Source organism: Rhinopithecus roxellana, chromosome 10 (assembly GCF_007565055.1).
Source record: "Rhinopithecus roxellana isolate Shanxi Qingling chromosome 10, ASM756505v1, whole genome shotgun sequence".
In the NCBI taxonomy this organism is placed as follows: domain Eukaryota; kingdom Metazoa; phylum Chordata; class Mammalia; order Primates; family Cercopithecidae; genus Rhinopithecus; species Rhinopithecus roxellana.
In genome coordinates, this window is record NC_044558.1 from 91,764,358 (window position 1) to 91,784,389 (window position 20,032).

The window sequence follows — 20,032 nt, forward strand, 5'->3', positions numbered from 1 at the left end:
TTAGGATCATGGGCTTTGTCAAGGTCATACCCAGCTCTGCCACTTACATCTAGAATATTTTGAGGAAACAGAATGAAGAAGATCCCTAACCTTTCACCAGTCTCCCCATCTGTAAAATGGTGATAATATAACACTACCCAGTGGAGTTAAGGATTAAATGGTATTACTTAGGGTTTGTACAAAGCTGCCACATAACTGCTTTCGATCTGACTACTGATATTTCTATTATGCAGTTAGTATTTGCCAATCAAACCGTACAGTTTGGCCCCTTGGACTAGTTAGATGCGACTTTCCAGTCCGATTATCATGTTGTACTGTGGGTGCCCAAATGGCATCTCTAGACCACTTCTCTCCAAAGTGGCCCAAAACATGCCTAGGTGGCCCCTGGCCTCCTGCCCATGTGGTAGCTTTGCTGATTTCTCTCCCATTCTGGTCATCAGCCTGAACACAGGTCTTGTGATACAAAAAGAGCTTTTAGAGGGAGTATTTTTATTCCTGACCTAAGCCCCTCTACCCTGAATCAAATCAATGTAGGGCTCCCAGAACGAACAAGGATATTCCTTGTAGCCTTTATTAGGAAGAAACTGGAAATAACAAGTGCTCATCAAGAGTGCATGACTTATATAATGAGACACCCACACTCTGCAGCAGCTGAAATGAATGAGGGAGATCAATAGAAACCAGTGTGGGATGATCTCAGACACATTAGGTAAAATTCCTATTTTTTATGCAGTAGTCAGTACTGCATAAAAAGCGTGTTTTAAAAAGTATGTATTTAAGTATACACTTGCAGGAAGACACATAGGAGAAAGTCTAGAACACTTCTATATGTATAGAAGTGTTCTTTATCTGTCCTGCCCAGTGCCATAGCCACTAGCAATGTATACTACTGAGCACTTAGTATAGCCAGTGTGACTGAAAAACTGAATATTAATTTTGATTTAACTTAAAATTGCCCCATCTGTAGTTGAGGAGGCTAGAGATGGAACTTAATGGCACTGGGGCAGGAGGCCAGGAGTCAAAGGGGACCTTTTGTGTGTGTGTGTGTGTGTGTGTGTGTGTGTGTGTGTGACTTGGCTTTAGGAAGTATATTCCCTGTATTATGTTAAAAATTAATACTCTTCTAAATGTACTGTGGTACCTCGGTTTGATGAATCCTGGAACAAAAAGGCAAGAGTTAAACACTGCTGAAATCCAAATGAAGTCTGGAGTCAGTAGCAATATACCAATATTCACTTTAATTTTGACAAATGTACCATGGTAATGTAAAACGTTGATATTAGGGGAAGCTGGGTGAAGGATATACAGGACTCTGTACTGGGTGATTTTTCTGTACACTTAAAATTATTCCAAAGTAAAAGTATATTCCAAGACTACAAGTTTAGTGCTGGGTTTTTCCTAACTCCTAAATCGGACACTTGAAACACTTCTGTTTAAAGACAAGAACACCAGCTTCAGTGCTTGCTGGCTCTGAGCTCAGCATGTTTGAGAACTTCAAAGTGCAGGCATCTGGGCAGCTGCTCAGAAGCAGCCACCACCGTTGCCACTGCACTTCTGTCTGGTGTCTGGTATGACGCTAAAGCCTTCAAATACCTGCAGAGACCTGGCAGCCACCAAGAGACTGGCCCCACTGCAAAGCCAAGAACCTGAGACACATCTGTTCCAATGGTCCCACCTCCATGAGAGGGTGCCACAGAAGCTGGTGCCTCTTCCAGGTCATTCCGAATGTACTTAGAATTATGAAAAACATGGACAAAAGAATCCACATTCCAGTGGTCATGGCGGTGTGTGCCTATAATCCCAGCTACCAGGAAGACTGAGGTGGGAGAATCTCTTAAGCCCAGGAGTTCAAGGCTGCAGTGAGCTATGATTGTGCCACCGCACTCTGGCCTGAGCAACAGATCAAGACCCCATATTTCATCCTCTACCACGTTCGTTACAGTGTCTCCTGGTGGCCAAAGAGTAAAGATGTTTCACTACTTCTGTCTTAATGAAGAAATTGGGAAATCCTTTCACCCCTGAGCCTCAAGATCACAGCCTGCGCCCAGATGTTGTTCTACACTGTGGAAGAGGGGCGAGGTCCCCACCTGAGTGGAGTTATAGGCATGCAGAGCCACTCAGACCGTGCGTTCTAGACCCCAGCCAACCTGGATTCTGTGCCCTACTTCTAGCACTTTCTAGCTGTATGGATCTGGGGAGAGCCTGCTGCATGAGCTGGTCTGAGCCTCTGTTTTCTCATCTGTAAAATGTGATTCTCACTAGATTGGGTAAGATTTAAGTGACCTTGAAATTACAGCCTCAATTAAGACTATTTGCTGATGTTCATCACTGTTACACCAAGTAGGAAAAAATCCTTGGACCACACACTCTTAGAAGTTATCTGGTGAGATAGGAAAAGACGAGGGAAAGTTGTAACTCTTACTGACTTAGCTTCCAAGTGGAACCTCAAGATAATGCAGCAATAGCAAACCCGAACCTGAGAAAAGTCTAGAATCTTTGCCTTTAGGTCCCAGTTTTTGTGATTGATAGAAGGCTCATCAGTGTTCTGAGTGGTCCACTTGGTCTGAAGATCAATCAGTACCTTCCTGAGTAATAAGGTCCTGTAATAAAAATGTGTATCTGTTTTCACTGGAACGTCACACAAATTTAGCAAGGACTTCCGCTGTATCAGGAGAATCGCACAAAGTCGATGTGATGACTACATCATGGTTTTCTGGGTCTGCAGGGCTCCCAGGCTGGCCGAGGGTCACATGACAACTGCCTTCCTGAGCCTTTTTCCTGATGTGAGTAAATGACTCCTAAATAAAAACCAGACTGCTGCCCTCACCCGATGAGCATCTCGCCAGCAAAAGCCTTCCCCCTCTGCCTGGGGTCTCCGGTCTCCACTAAAAGCACCTCCTCCAGAGAACTGCTCTTCTCCAGTTTCCTTCTCAGCACAGGCCAGCCAGGCCCTTTGAGGGCCAGAGAGAGGAAGGCAAACTGAAGACCACCGGTCTGGCCCCATTTCAAGAATGGGCTACTGTCTAAACTATAGCTATGCCACCTTCTGCAGGATTATTCCAAGGCTTGGTTTAGATGAAGGGAGGGTGGGAATGACAAGTTTGAGAAGCATTTGCCACCATGATTTCTAGAACAGCCTCAATGGCAGAGGAGAATGAAGATACACTTCAGTTTTTCTAAATTGGCTAAATGTGAATCCAGGTGGCTTAATTAATGCTAAGTGGCATGGTCCTGTGGTGCTGGTGTCTGGCAGCAGGGCTCCGAGGAGCACTCAGGATGGAGCGAAGTAGGCTCCAGCTGTACTTGCTCAAACTACAAATTCCAGCAACGTTGCTGCTGACTCTGGGAGACTCCTTACCCTAACCCTAGGGGAGCCTGCAGCATCTCTGGTCTGCTGGATGACTTCTTCTGTTGCCTCAAACCAGAAGTTAGCATGGCCCTCCCTTTGTCCCCCAGGAGCAGCCTGTCCTCGGCTCTGCATGCCAGGAAAGCCCACTTGCTCCTGACTCCCGGTGGTGCTCAGGGTCCAACCACCAGGATCTGGCTGCTTCACGATCCCTCCTGCAGGACTGGTTCCTGACTCTGCAGGAGAAACAAGTGGGTGGGCTGGGCTACCACCTCACTGAGACTCAGGAGATGTCTCTGCCTGACAGCATGTTCCTATTTTTCTCCTATATACCTTCCGGGAGAGTCATTTCTTACACCTGCTTGTTTGCATTTCAAGGTACCCTGTCCCGGGGATTATAGCACAGAGCAGCCCATGTTGCAATTTTGATCTGTAAAGGCTTATGAACATGAGATGAAACTTAAAGCAGTCAACCTCTGATCTATTGTGTACCCCTAGAAATATTATGCTCAAATATTTGCTTCTGTGAGCCTGAGTTTTTTCATCTGTCAAATGGAAATAATAGCATCTATTTTAATAGGACTGTTCTGATACTCCAGCAAATGTTTCAGCAGGCACCGAGAACAGGGCTTGGCACATCGTGTTTATACAAGTGTTTAAATCCCATAGAACCCTTGCAAACACCTCACGAAGGAACTATCTGTCTTACTGAGAAGAAAATAAGAGCTGGTCTCTGTGCTTCACAGGTCACACAGCAAGTGCTAGCCTCAACTGTCAGCCTCTGCCATCTGACTTGAGTTTTGCTCATACACCCAGTTTAATATTATGTCTAACTGATTTGAAGGTGACTTGAGACAAAATGGTGTTGCCTTTTGAACTTGACAATCTTGCATTCTGTACCAACACTATTCATTAACCTTAATACTATCCATTTAATCTTAAGCACAAAAATTAGCTAGTTTTTTAGAACAGAGAATGTTTTAAGCTTTCAACTAGATGAGTAAAAAGTTAGAGGATGGATTTAGGAGGCTGAGGTGGGCGGATCACGAGGTCAGGAGATCAAGACCATCCTGGCTAACACGGTGAAACCTTGCTCTACTAAAAAATACAAAAAAAAAAAAAAAAAAAAAAAACCGGGCGTGGTGGCGGGAGGCTGAGGCAGGAGAATGGTGTGAACCCAGGAGGCGGAGCTTGCAGTGAGCCAAGATCATGCCACTGCACTCTAGCCTGGGTGACAGATGGAGACTCCATCTCAAAAAAAATAAAAAATAAAAATCTTAGAGGATGTGATACTTGAAGATGAACCATGTTAATCTTCAGCAATTTGCCAAGTTTTGAATCACTGACATTTGGATTTGCTGTGTTGCATACTCAGCTATTTGCATATATTGACTACTTTTGGCCTCTGTTTCCCCTATCTGGGAAAGACCAGTTGATTCGAGGATTCAGTAAGTTCACTTGCCCATGAGTCATAGTAACTAGGGACAGAACTATTGAGCCCTGGCATTTCTGGCTGCTGGATCCATGCCTCTAACCATCTTGTTCTGAGTCCTCTTGGGACAACCAGCTGAACATCCTCGTGGGCCCTTCATCTCCATCTCTTCACTGAAAGTCAAGTATACCATGGGGCCAGGCAAGATGGGAGCCTCTGGCAGAGGTGGCGGCACGTTTGTTATTCCTGCCCCACCTTCTGGAATGGGGGATGGCGGGTGTAGCCTGTAGAGGACGTTGAATAATAACTGGAGAAAGGGCTGTTCTGGTTCCCAAATAAACAGGCTCATGAGTGATGAGGGGGGACCCCCTTCTCTCCCACCTCCATCCAGGGCAGCTGCAGCTGCAGCCGCCAACACTGTGCACACGTTTCTTACACGAAGGCGAATAAACACCACCAGGGCCCACTTCAAAAGACTCCAGGAGCAGCCGCTGCTGATGGAACTGGCGTGCCTTTAGGGGGGCTGGGCCCGTGCAGAGGGGCTAGGGTGGCCTCTGGTAACAGACATCCCCAAGATGTCCAAATACATCAGTGTGGAGGCCTCAAAGGCCCAGTGACTGTGAGCAGGAAAAATAAATAATGCCGTTATCTCTGAATTTTTGCCTTTGATCTCGTTTCCCCCCCTCTCCTGCCATTGCTTTTTCTCCCCACCCCCTTTCCTGATTTTTCTCTCTCCACTACCTTTTTTTTAAAAAAACCTTTTCTCCTTGCCATTTGATTTATGCCCCCAAACAGCTCTGAGAGGCTGACGTCCCCTGATGAATTGGTGGGGTTGTTCTGCTCAGAGACCCCGAGCAGGCGGCTGGGAAGGGAGCGAAGGGAGGGCAGGATGGTTCCTTCCAAACAGGTAAGACCTGGCCTCAGTGAGGGGATGCTGTATGGACACGTGTGGGCACGTGTGTGGGTGTGTTTCTACTGGCACACGCCAGTGTCACCTAGAGCAGCAGTCACCAACGTTTTTGGTACCAGGGACCAATGTTGTAGAAGACACATTTTCCAGACTCTGGGGGTGACGGTTTTGGGATGATTCAAGTGCATTACACTTATGGTACTCTTCATTTCTGTTATTATATTGTAATATATAATGAAATAATTATACAAACCACCATAATGTGGAATCAGTGGGAGGCCTGAGCTTGTTTCCCATCAACTAGACGGTCCCATCTGTGGGTGATGGGAGACAGTGACCAGATCATCAGGTATTAGATTCTCATAAGGAGCATGCACTCTGGATCCCTCAGGTGGGCAGTTCACAATAGGGTTTGCACTTCTATGAGAATCTAATGCCACTGCTGATCTGACAGGAGGTGTGGAGCTCAGGCAGTAACGCCAGCCAAGGGGAGCAGCTATAAATACAGATGAAGCTTTGCTCGCCCACTCACCTCCTGCTGTGTGGCCCAGCTCCTAACAGGCCACCGACTGGTATTGGGCTGTGGCCCAGGGGTTGGGGACCCCTGACTGAGAGCTTAGGCCACCTCTCCTTCCACCTAGTTTTGTTTCTGAGCCAACATAGGAATGGGGAGAAGTGGTTTTTGAGCCAATGTAGGAATAAGAGGTGGTATTTGAGCTAATGTGGGAGTAGCGAGAGGTGGTTTTCTGTCCCATTGGGAAATTATTCAGAAACCATTGTCTACTGCATGCAATACTCTAGGAACCTAGGGGTAAAATCATTTGTGACTTAGGGGCAACAAACTTGTGACATTCTATATCCATCAGCGCAAGGTTGTGCCGAGACCTCAGGCTCTGGGACCAGACTCCTCAAGGTCAAGTTATAGCTCCAGTTACCTGGTGCTGTGCCCTTAGCTTAATAAAAGCAGCTCAACCTGTCTGTCGAGTTTCCTCACATATAAAATTAGGGTAATAAAGTTTAGCCTCATAGTATTAAATGAGTTAACACTGAAAGCACTTGACAGCAGCAATGGGATGACAACTAAAGCCATCAGAGAAGGCTGTGTAGGGATAACAGTGGCCAGAACAACCAGGTCCTCAGGCTGAAGCATTCAAGGAATTAAAAGCAACTCCCTTTAGAGGCTGGAAATTCAAGGGATAAGAATGAGTCTAGAGAAGCTGGCACCATAGTCTTATAGGAAAGGATTGGCAATTTGGTCTTTATCCAGATGGCAATGGGAAGCCCTTGAGGACCTAAGGCAGAGGAACTGTGCATTTAAAAGACCCATGTGGCTGACTGGTACCTGGGAACAAAGGCCAGGAAGGCAAGTAGATTAATGAAGTTGCCTAGATGGGGGATGATGGTTGATCACTGTGGCTTTGGATGAGTACAGGTGCTTCTCTCACTCTCCTTGACAGACAGCAATGAAGGATTATAGAAGGAACTTGACTGAATATAGTAGATGGAAAAGTTAAGGTAGCCTCCCAAGTTTAAGCATTTGGTGGTACCATTGACTGCAGCAGGAAAGGCTGGCGGTGTTTTTTTATTATTTGCCAAGCAGCAAAGAAGACTGAACAGCTGAGTTCAGTCTCAGAGCAGCTGAGTCCATCTTTCACACCTACACAGGAAATATTTGAAGCCACAGCTACTAAAGGAATAGGAGTCTGCAGGCAGGTGGCTGAGTGCCCCAAATAAGGAAAACCCAAAGCACCTAAAATCTGCTTTGGGAAAATTATGATCAGTGTCTTCCAAATCCTACACACCAGGATTTTTTTAAAGTATTGATGCTTGGCTTCCAATCCCAGACACTGATTTTGTATGAGATGTGACCAGGGCATCAGGGTGGCTTTTTAAAGCTGCTCAGGTAATTCTAATGTGTAGCATAACTTGAGCCATTGTAGTAAAAACTCTTACCCTTGCTGCATGCCAGGCATTGTGCCAAAGAGATACCCTACCTTTAATCTCCATGACAGCTTCTCTGAAAGTTTCTCATCTATAAGGGGAGACAGAAGTAACTGCACTGTAAGGTTAAATAACTTGCCCAAAATGACACAACTAACATAGGTTATATGTGAAACTTGAGCCACTTGACTCCAGATGTAGTACTATTACCATCACACTGTATTGCCTTCCCATTTCAGGATAAAGCAAGGGGAGATGAGAGGAGGTAAAAGCTCATCATAGATGAAGACTGCCATCTTGGAAACTCCTTCAAGCTTCCCACATGTCTCCAGGGAGCAGAACTAAGAGTGACCAAGGGTGGGAGGTCTCTGCCATCAGAGCTGGTACAACGTCTAAGTTTCTCCTTATTCAATTTCTTTTTTTATAGTTAACGATAACTTATTTTATATTTCAAAATAACTAGAAGAAGATCATTGTAATGTTCCCAGAACAAAAGATAAACGTTTCAGGTAGTGGATATACCAATAACCTTGATTTGATCATTACATGTTACGTAGTCTCAATACCACAAATGCTTCCAAATATGTACAATCATAATTTTAAAATCTTTTTTAAAAGCCTAAGAAAGTTTAAAAACAAAATTGGAGTCAGTCATCTCAAACCTTGCCACTGCTTTATTGACTAACTTGATGTAATAATCTAAATCCTTTGTTGTCATTTCAATAATGTTTATAGCATCTTCACCAGAAGCAAGTTCCATCTTAAGAAAGCAATTTCTGTGCTTGTCCACAAGCAATTTATCATTTGTGAAAGTTTTGTCATGAGATGTAGCAATTCAGTCACGTCTTCAGGCTCCGCTTGTAGTTCTCTTGCTATTTTTTACATCTGCAGTTCCTTCCTCTAAAATTTCGAACCTCTTGAAGTCATCCATTTGGGATGGAATCATCTTCCAAACTCTGACCATGTTGATATTTTGACCTCCTCTCGTGAATCATGAACATTCTTAATGGCATCTAGAATATGAATCCTTTCCAGAAGGTTTTCAATTTACTTTTCCCAGATTCATTAAAATACAAGCATGTTTTGTCTTACTGTACTCTCCAACTACTTCTTAAACACTTTTTTCCAGTTCCATAAACACTTCCTTTTATTTTTTCCTTATTCAATTTAATATGGGCTACCCAGGTTGGAGTGAAAACTATGTGGTTGGTGGTATCCAGGGAGAGATGCTGGACTCAGCTACTGCTTATTGGGAACATCGTCAATGTCAGGCCCCTGGTATTGATTTTTTCTGTGAATGACCCCTCAATGCTTAACACCTTAATTCTATATAAAAGGTCTGGTCTATTACCTCCCTGGTATGAAGCCAGAGGCCAAGGACTCCCTATCCATCTTGGTCACCATACTCTTGTTAGGCTAACCTTTAAAGTGTGGTTACCTTACAGCCCTTCCCTACTATCCAGAATCTACCACACTATATGGTTTGATTCTTCTAATTAGGTCTTTACAGTATTATATGAATAAGCCACAACTTATCTCTTCTACTTTGGGAATTTGTTTTCTGTTTGAGGGCTACCATGAGCAATGCTGCTATGGGCATCCTTGGACTTGTCTCCTGGGGCTTGGGGTGGAAATACTGTGCCACACAACACAGAGGTTTTTACATTGATTTTTGTCAAATGATGTCAACCTGATTTCCAAAGCAAGCTAGACACTCCAGCGGTACATGAGAATGCTGACCAACACCTCTGATAACAGTTGTCTACCTGAAAGTAATTCCCACATCTAGTCACACCCCTGTACCTCCCTTTTTCTGTTCATTTGATCCTCAAACTGTGTCTTTGAGGGGGAGGTGGTAGGACCCCCCATTTAATGGATAAACAAGCTGAGGCTCACCCAAGTCACACTGGGAGGGGGCAGATTCAGATCTTATTTTCCACCTTGTTCTCAGTAAGTTGTTAACTTCAATGTTCAGTTCCTCAGCTGTATCCCCTAGAGTGTATAGCACAAGGACATCTCCCCCAGGTGAAGAATAACTCTTCCTATAGGAGTTGACTCAATTCTCAAAGTATGGTGGTATGACTTTTTGACTTCTATAACTGTAGACCATTACAAGGCTGGCCTCATGCTTAGGGATCTGGGAAAGTAATGCAGGGGCCGGAAGTAATTGCTTGTACTTTAAAATTAGACTGCATGCGTCAAGTGCCAACTCCATTAATAGCTAGTCTTTTGGATAGGTTTCTCAACTTTGCTGGGCCTCAGTTTCTTCCTTCCGAAAATGGGAATAATAGCACCTTACTGTTGGAGTCATGGTGAAGATCAGATCATGGCACATGGTAAGCACTTAGTCAGATGCTTTTATTAGGACATTTGGAATATGTAGCATTCCACCACCACGTTGCCCCCCACACACACCACCACGTTGCCCCCCCAACCGCCACCACCAACACGTTGCCCCCACCACCACCACCAAGATGTCACCCCCTCCTCCAAAAAAAGGATATGTTTGGAAAACCTAGTCCCAGCAGTTAAGCTATAAATGTTGAGGGAGTTTTATTCTAACTTGGATCCACAGCCACATTTTGAAGAGAGTGTATGTGTTGCGGGGGGTTACTGAGGTTTGCTGGAAGGAACACATGATTAGAGTGAGGAATATCCTTGTGGCAGCCACCCTCACATCCACATTTCTTGCCTGCCAGTTCATCAAGCAGGAATAAAATTCCAAATGGACAATATTCCAAACAAACGATAAAATAAAGCCAATTAAAGGGATGGATAAAACTAGAGAAGGTTAAAATAACAGAATTAGCGTAAAACAACTCCCTTGACTAGGTTGAGACCCTTCTATATGTGCTCCTGGAAAACCCATACTCCCTTGCTAGAGCTGCTTACCGTGGTAATTGACATGTAACTGACAACCTTCCCAAGGCAAATGGGAGAGGCAAAAGGTATGAATGGGGTCTGCCTTCTGCCGGGTTGTATCCCCGGCACCTAGCATAGTGCCTAGCACATGGTATATGCTCATTGTTTTTCCTTTTCCCACCTTCAATTTTATTCAATGAGGCCTCTGAAACTAAAAATCACAAAAGAATAAGATAAAACATATATAAGGCACAACCTAAGATGGTAAATGGCATAATCATGGTATGAAATGAAGAAAACAAATGGAGCAATTATAAAGTCAAGTTGGAAACCTAAAATCAGCTAAGATGAAATATATCAATCTGTCTTACTCTTTTGTGTTTTTAAGTTCATATGACCCTCTAGGTCATATATAAGAGTCTGGACATCTCGGAGCTAAAGTAACCAGACTCCAAAAGAAGAAACTTTTGCTCATCTGTCCTCCCAAGTTAAGTCCCTTGGCGGCTTCTTGCTGAGAACTTCATTATCCTATCTTCCCACTGAACAGGACCTTACACCATCCCCCACCTCATGAGTGGGCCTATGTGACAAGACCTCAGGCTTCTCTTGACATATTCCTCTCCATCAGAAAAGCAGATGAGTCTGTGCCCATCATTCCCAAGCACAGGTACCTTGTTAAAGCTTGCCTTTGAGAAAAATCTCTTCTCTTCCTGGCTTAGGTAGCGATAAGTTTGGAATAAGTCACTTATTCCAAAGACGTTTTCCAATTGAAACCATTTGTACAAGCCTCAAATTATCCTTACAGTTTCTAGGGGAATTTAGCAGGTATCTAGATTGGTCAGGGTAGAAGGGAAAAGGAAGAAAGGTAAGCACCAAAATGTAGTTCCATAGCATCTGCAGTTGAACATCCAGAATTGTTTAAGCTCTAGAAGACCCCACTAGAGAAAGACCTCTGTGTTGGTCCAGCCAACCATGGTCTGTATGCATAGGAAGGGAGGTAATACAGCAGTCAAGAATATTGGCTGTGGGGTCAGATGGCCGTCACTTAAATCTGTTTCCACCACTCACCAGCACTTGATCTTGGACATATTTCACATCCCTGAGCCTTATCTTTTTTTCTCCTGTAAAATGGTGATAATAGTACCTATTTCACGGAACTGATGGGATTAAATAGATTCCCAGATGTTAAAGGGTTTTTACTCCATGTTCCAGGTACTGTTTAGTCTCCGCTGGTATAATTGTTGTTCCTCCTGCATTCAACATTTGCTGGGTGACTTGAAAGCTGAAGTGAAATACTCCGACTCTATCAGACGGGAGGATACATTTCTTTTCTAGGGTTATTGTGAGGATCAGGTGAGGTTTGCACATAGTATTGCTTCATGTATAGACTGAGTACACAGCTGTGTTTAAACTCTGGCCCCTCAACACAGTGTATGGCTTTGGGCAAAGACTAACCTTACTTACCTGTAAAATGGAGATAACAGGACCTCAAGGTGCTGCTGTGATGGTTACATGAAGCGAGACATGTGAAGTGCTTGGCATGTGGTAATGACTTTGTAAACAAAAGCTGCAATTGTGTATGTAGAAAACCTTGGAGACAGAAGGTGCAGTAATGAACGTTTTCATGAAAATGAGTCAGGTGTTAAAATAACTCAATGTATGTTTGGTTCTCTTAGTAACTCTACTCCACCCCCACCCCATTCTATCATTGTCTGTCTTTCTAGTTCTCTCAGTTGAAAAGAAAAGACTCCACTTGAGAAGGCCCCAGCCCATCTGTTTCAAAATTCAGGGAAAAATGCCAAACAGCCTTTCCAGCTGGGGCCTAGCTGCCTCTGATAAAAAGGATGAAGAGAGGTGAATTCTGAAAATTAAACAAATCCTGGTGTCTTTGAAAGGTCACCCGGCTCTGAGGTTGGCCATCCCGTCAGTGACAGACTGCAGGGCCAGCCGTCAGGAAGAAGGGAGCCGCAGGAGCTCCCTTCTTCCTAAAACCAAAGTCTAGGGTGGCCAGAGACGAAGGCCCCAGGACGTCAATCCCAGCAGGTGAGCAGCCTGCAACGAGATGATGGAGACTTGTTCTGCAGAGCTGGCTGTTCACAAGTGCCTTGTGAGCACCTACTGTGTATAAGCAGCAAGAATGAAATTCTGTCCCTCCCTGGAAGGAACCCACTTTCTAGTGGAATGTTAGCACTTCACTCCGTCCCAGCAGCAGACAAGAATTCTATCTCCAGGGGTAGACTTCTGATCTCTCAGCAGCAACACAGATGAAGAAGATGGTTCTGGGGTTTTGACTTCACTGGGATGTTGCTTTTCATGGGAACCTGCAGGAGAATACTATCATCACTTCTAGGTGAGTACATTTCCCACCTCCCCCAAGATTGGAGAAAGCAGTTGGCTGGGGGTATGTTTTCCAGCAACCTGGCTCCTGTGTATGGATGAATAGAGGGTGGACCCTGCTGTGCCAAGGAAACGAGAGGGAGGACAGGGCCACCCGAAGAGACCTGGGAGGAGGAAGCCAAACTCTTGGATACAGTGCCTTTAAAACTTCCTGTGACTGTAACTGTAACCACCAAGGAGCAGACATGCCTTATCTCAGCCCTAGGTTAATGTCAGTTACTTCTATTGTCCCCATTTGATGTATGGCAAAACAGATGTTGGATCCTGGCTCTGCCACTTCTGAGCTATGTAACTTAGAGCTCAGCAACTTGCCCAAAGTCCATTCTATGCAATGGTTAAGGTTCTCCATTTCCACAGCCCATCCCCGAGATCTGGGAGGAAAAGAAAGCAAAATATTCTCCTTCAATAGGTTAGAGACTGGTAGAAACTTTAACCACCAGTGACAGCTCACCCCACCTTAATTAGAAGTGTTAGTGCCTCTTTTGTAAGAAGGATGCATGAGCCTTTCCTAGGCAGGCTCCAGCCGAGAGGATAAATTCAAGCACAGAGGATATATACTCCTGAATGCCCTTAGAAAATGGAAATAATGGAAATAGCCAAACTGGAGTTAACCTCCTTGCTTTTTCCCATACATTCAGAAATCTATACATGTATACGAGTTGCCTTAATCAAATGGGATGCCCCCAAGTTCTATATCTTTTAGTAGCTGCTGTGATTCAGTGACAGTAATCTGTACATGGCCAAGATGCAAGATGTGATTTTGCTATCAGGAAATATGCAGTCTAGCTGGAGACACAATATTACACAAGTGGATTTGTACTTCCTTGTGATATCACCACCTTATTTTTGTATTTAATAGAAAAGACAAATAATACTCTATCACCTGCTAGTTCTATTACAGTAGATTTGCCAGGGATAAGGAAAATAGAACATCATTTGGTAGAAAAGGCTTGAGTCAGCCCTGGGTTCAAATCCCAGCTTGGCTGTTGTGACCTCGTATAAGTTGCTCAATAACCCAAAACTTCTGTAAAAGGAGCCTAATGGCCACCTCAAAAGGTTGTTGTAAAATTTTGAGATGACATAATTAGCAGGTTGACTATCAATAACAGATGCTACATTATCCACCATGTGATGCAGTGCTGAAAAACATTGCTGTGAGAACCAAATGTAGAGGATACCAACCTGGTCTGGCACTTACTAGCTAGGAAGACGAGAGGTTAAGGGACCCTCCCAAGGTCAGTTTGCTCAACTAGAAAGTGGGATAACAGTACCTAACTCATTGGACTGCTGTGAAGATTAAATTAAACACTTGAAGTCCATAGAATAGTGCCTGGGACATAGTGTTCGGAGACTATTCTCCATAGGCGACTTACGTTCCTGCGTGTCTTCTGAGGAGAAGCACTGACCTTTTGTTCTGGACTACCTCTTCAAGAATGTTTATATAATCAACTGCCTTGGTAGATAGTGTCTCACCACCCCCCTCTGCTGCCTCAGAGCAGAGGGAAGATTCATTTGTTGTCCTGTGTAATAAAGACAATGTTGCTTCTCTGGCAAAGGTCAGACAGGTCTACTTGCAGTTCTTTGTCGTGTTCCCTAGGCTCAAGGTATCTCAGCTGGGGTGTGAACCTACCACATGTGTAGCATTCACTTGGATTGCTCTGTGCCCAGGTGAATGGGAAAACTTGGACAGCAAGGGGGAACCCTCACACTCATGATGTTCATTCTACTTGCTGTGCTTTAAGTAAAAAATACAAAAATCTTTTGTCTCTGACCCAGGAGTCTCATGTCATCTTGACAACATGTTCAAGGTATAGTGGCTATTTTTAAACTATAATTATCATTTTCTTGTTATTGCAAATAGGGCCGACATCAGATAATTTTCACCCATGGAGATGGATATGTGAGGCTTAACTCATCTATCCCTTGTGGAGCTCTTCTCTAGGACCTAAAGGATGTTTTGAATCTGGATATTCACTCATTCTGTCATCTGATCAGAATAAAACTTGCCTATAAATCAGAAGTTCAGGGATCGCATACAGATAGTGACAAGTCTGTCCCTTTAGCTACTTCAGTCAATTGGTGAAGAAAGGAAGATCTCAACTGAGTCAGATTTTCATCTGGGATAATATTACAAGAGACCTGTGAAGTCATGTCCTGGTTCCAAACCCCAGCTCCACTACCAACTTAGCTGTGTCATCTTAAATCATTTGCTTCCCTCTCCATTTCTTCATGTGTAAAATGGGGATAATACTTATGTTATTTAATACTTGAATAATCATAACATGTCATTTCAAAATATCAATTTCTACCAAAACTTCAGAGCTATACCTATACCTCAACTGAACAGCATTGTTCACTCACCTTCTAGGCTTTCCCTTTACTAGGCTTAATATTCATGTCAGCAATTATATGTTAATAGTTTCCAAAAATGGCTACCAGCAATTCCACTCCTCCCTGTATGCACTTGCCACTCTTCGTAGCAAGAGGCATTATTAATATTTTCTCCTACTCCTGAGTCTGGACTGGCCCTGGGATTTGCTTTAGCCAATAGATTATAGTGGAAGTGATGTCTTAGGACTTGAGCTCTTAAGGTTTGCAGCTGCATCTTTCCCTTCAGCCCAGATGCTATGCTGTAAGGAAGTCCAGGCTGAACCGCTCAATGATGAGAGGCCACATGCAGAGAGATCCTGGGGGGTGAGAGGCCACCGTAGTGTTCCATCTAGATCACCAGCTAAATGTAAGCATGCATTAACTCCAGGTGACATAAGGTAGAAGAACCACACAGCTGAGCCCTGCCCAAATACCCAAACTGCAATATGAGAAATGAGCAATCATTGTTATCTCAAGTTACCAAGTTTCGGGGTATTTGTTATGCAGTAATCATTTTATTTTTCCCCTCACCAGGATGTAAGTTCAATAATGCAAGGACTGTCTCTTCACTGTAGCCATTTATTCACTCAAGCAGGGTGTGGTGTTTTGTTCACCATTGTACCTCCAGTTTCTAGGCAACAAAACCACTGCCCATTTGTTGATTAGGGGCTACTTATGTATGTTTTTAATCTGGAATTGCCTATCTCTGTAATAAATGGAAATGAACAATAATATAAAACAAGACCTGGGAACATCCTGACACTTAACCAGGCAGCCAACTGCTTATGTGCTTGCTTTCAAAGGGGCATGTTTCTCAAATTCTGGTTCTAATTCTTCTAGTAGATGGAATGAAGTCCCATTCTTCCCCTACCCTGTAACATAAAGTAATCATCTAGCAGATGAACTGTGCACTTTCATTCCTTTAGCACTGGTCTCCACTAGAGAGAGAGGGGTCTCTCCCTTCTCCCACCCAGAACCTCACTGATTTGGCTATGGGTCTTAAGAATAGAACTGAAGAAGTGGTTTCTGTTCTCCCTAACCCAGCTCTCACCCAGCTCCCAGCCCATGAGTACTTTGGAAAAAGAAGTGAGCAAGGGAAAGATTCCCAGCCTCCTGCAGCAGTGCCGCCTCTTATTGGTCCCCCCAGCACCAGAACCCTGCTGCAGCCCTCCCCTCCCCCAAGGCTGGGCTTGACAAGCTTGTACATTAGCACTTTTCAAAAGCAGTGTCCACTTTAGGAAGGGTGGCAGGGCCCAAGAGCAGCCACTTCCTTTGACAAATGCCAGTGCTGACAGCTGAACGCTGTCTTACAAACCCTGGCCCCTGCTGTTTCCCAGGAGGTACTGGGTAGAGCAGGAAGAAGCTCAGAGGCAAGTCATTCACCAAGGACAGTGAGACCCAAGAGGGCATCTGCTTGGTAGAAATCTGCAAACACAGGAGAGAGACAGTGAGCTCCAGGGCCTGTTACCCCCAGCTCATGCTCTGCATGTTCCTAGTTGTGTCTCTTGGGCAACTTAGCCCATGTCTCCAAACCCTATTTTCCTCCTCTGTGAAAGAGAGGCAATTACTGTGCCATATAGTTGCCTATTACTTCTTAACAGATTGCCACAAACTCAGTTGAAAACAGCACATTCATTTTCTGTTTCTGCAAGTCAGGTCAGCATATCACTCGGCTGAATCCTCTTGAACCAGGGTCTCGTGAGGCTTGCGATGAAGGTGTCGGCCAGAAGTTCCCTGGAAGGACCTACTTCCAAGCCCCTGTGATCACTAGCAAGTGTTGATTTTTTGCAGATTGTGGGATTGAGGACCTTAGCTTCTTGCTGTTGGCTGAAGGCTGCCCTTAGTTCTTTGCCATGTGGGCCACCTCAACATGGCAACTTGCTTCATCAAAGACAGCAAGGGGAGGAGTTTGCTAGCAAGATAGTTGTTAGAACCATAGAAGTGACATCTTATCCCTTTTGCCACTCCCAGCTAGGAGCAAGTCACAGGTCCTACTTGTACTCAAAGGGGGAGAAAGAAGGTTGACAAGGGACCCAAGTACCAGGAAACAGGGACCACTGGAGAGAATCTTAGAGTCTGAGATGCATCAGCTCTTTCATTCCTACCTATGAGTCAGGTGTATGAACTCTTTAATGCATGGCCTGGGTTTTCTGTTTAATTCCTAGCATTCAGCATCCCAGCAGAAAACAGATGGAATATTCAAATGAAATCCCTTCATTAAACTCAAAGGTGTGGAAAAGGAGTAAGCAGGGACACTAAAAGGAACCAGAGAACTGTCCTGGGGCTGGCAAACTGTTTGCATCCCTGCTTCTAAAGGGGAAAGGAGTACGGTGCAGTTCTCTGAACACAGAGGAAAGAGCCATATGGAAAGGGCTGCCTGACAGTGGAGGAGCAGCTACTGGCCAACCAGTGGCCTGGCCAGCAAGAGAAGGCTAGGGCTAAATACCCTGACCTCTCTCTCTCCTACATCTGACATCCTGCTGGGTCTTCCAGTAGCAGAGCTCCCCTGGAAGTCAGAAAAGGAGGGGAGGCCAATGCATCAGGTCTCTACTTCAGTCCCAGCTTCTCCAAAGAAGTAAAGGACAGATCTGGGGACTAACAGCAGATCTTAGTCACTCATATCAAGCAGTTTTCCAGGCAACTAGTAAACAAAAGTAGAATATGTTTCATGATTCCAAAGATTGGAATCCCTGCTTGATTTTAAACCTTGGGGATCCACAGACCAATATAAAACAGTTTATGATCTGTGGCAAGAGTCAGCAACTATAGCTTATGGGCCAGATCTGGCCTGCCACCAGTTTCTATAAAGTTGGGTTTCGGGGGTTTTGTGTTTTTGTTTTGAGACAGTCTGTTTGTCACCCAGGCTGGAGTGCAGGGGCGCAATCTTGGCTCACTGCAGCCTTGACCTCCTGGGCTCAAGCGATCCTCCCACCTCAGCCCCTGAAAGTAGCTGGGACCCACAGGTACATGCCACCACAACGAGCTACTTTTTTTTGTGGAAGTGGGGTTTCACCATGTTGCCCAGGCTGGTCTTGAACTCCTGAGCTCAAGTGATCAACCTGCCTCGGCCTCCCAAAATGCTGGGATTGCAGACATGAGCCACTGTACCCAGCCTCTATAAAGTTTTATTAGAACCCAACCATGCTTGTCAATTTACATATTGTCTGTGGCTGCTTTCCTAATAAAATAGCAGAAATGAGTCCTCACAGTAAGGATTATATGGCTCCCAAAGCCTAAAATATTTAACATCTAACCCTTACAGAAAAATTACCAATCTCTGGTCTGGTAGAAAAGCATTTTGGTTAGTAAAATAAGCCTTTTAAAGGAAAGGGGTAGGAAATCAAATATTCCCATCTTTAAAGACAAGCATGTGACTGGCAATTAATGTCCAGTATCTTGATCAGAGCACAGGATGAAATCCCCCAAGTGACACTGCCTCTGAGGTAAATTTCAGAGGTTCTACTTAAAAAGGTAAATATGAAACAGTCACAAGGCATAACAAGGTTAATCTGAACACCTATTTTGTACATGCACTTGCAATCCTGTGTGCTCAGGGCCAAGAATGCCTTCTAAACTTGCACTGAATATCTTTACTAAAGCCACTATATTAGTCTGTTCTCATGCTGCTATAAAGAACTACCTGAGACTGGGTAATTTATGAAGAAAAGTGGTTTAATTGACTCACAGTTCTGCAGGTTTAATAGGCATGACTGGGAGGCCTCAGGAAACTTTGTCATGGTGGAAGGTGAAGCAAGCATGTCTTACTATGGTAAAGCAGGAGAAAGAATGTGTGAATTGAGAAGTGCCACATACTTTAAACCATCACATCTCATGAGAACTCACTATCATGAGAATAGCAAGAAGGAAATTCGCCCCCGTGATCCAGTCACCTCCCACCAGGCCCCTCCTCCTCCAGTTCGACAAAGATTTGGGTGGAGACACAAATCCAAACCATATCAGCCACCAAATTTCTATTATACAACTTCCTGTAACAGAGTCCCCTTCTTGCCTTAGCAAACTCATTCTTATCAATAGTTGAAATTAGGAATAGTCCAGTTTATTCATGCAAATGACCAAGCATCTTTTTATTATAGGTCCCAAGGCTGGTGCTAGGGATATTTCAAAGCTTTAATCTTTCATTCCCCTGTCTGGATCTTAATCTCAGAGATGGTCCCCTCCACCACCTATGTGCACCCTTCAATCCTATTCCTTTCATTTTCAGCCCAAACCCTCTTTTCAACACACTACTGAGGAAAAGAGGATTGAGGTTAGGTGGGACAGAATGTTCCACAGCTGATATGGTTTGCATCTGTGACCCTCCCAAATCTCATGTTCAATTGTAATCCCATGTTGGAGGTGGAGCCTGATGAGAAGTGATTCAATTATGGGGGTGGATTTCCCCTTGGTGCTGTTCTTGTGATGGTAAGTTCTTGAGGTCTGGTTGTCTAAAAGTATGTAGCACCTTCCCTTGCTCCTGCTCCTGCCATGTAAGATGCCTACTACCCTCTTTGCCTTCTGCCATGATTGGAAGCTTCCTGAGGCCTCTATAGAAGCAGAGGCTATTATGTTTCCTGTACAGCCTGCAGAACTGTGAGCCAACTTAACCCTTTTCTTATCGATTACCCAGTATCAGATGTCTTTACAGCAATGTAAGAATGACCTAATACAGCAGCAGACCCAGGAAGGTCTCTGGGCTTCCTGAAGCTATTGAGTGTGCTATATACTCACTAGGAGTGAGACCCAGGGCAAATAACTTCCCCCATAACCCTCCCTC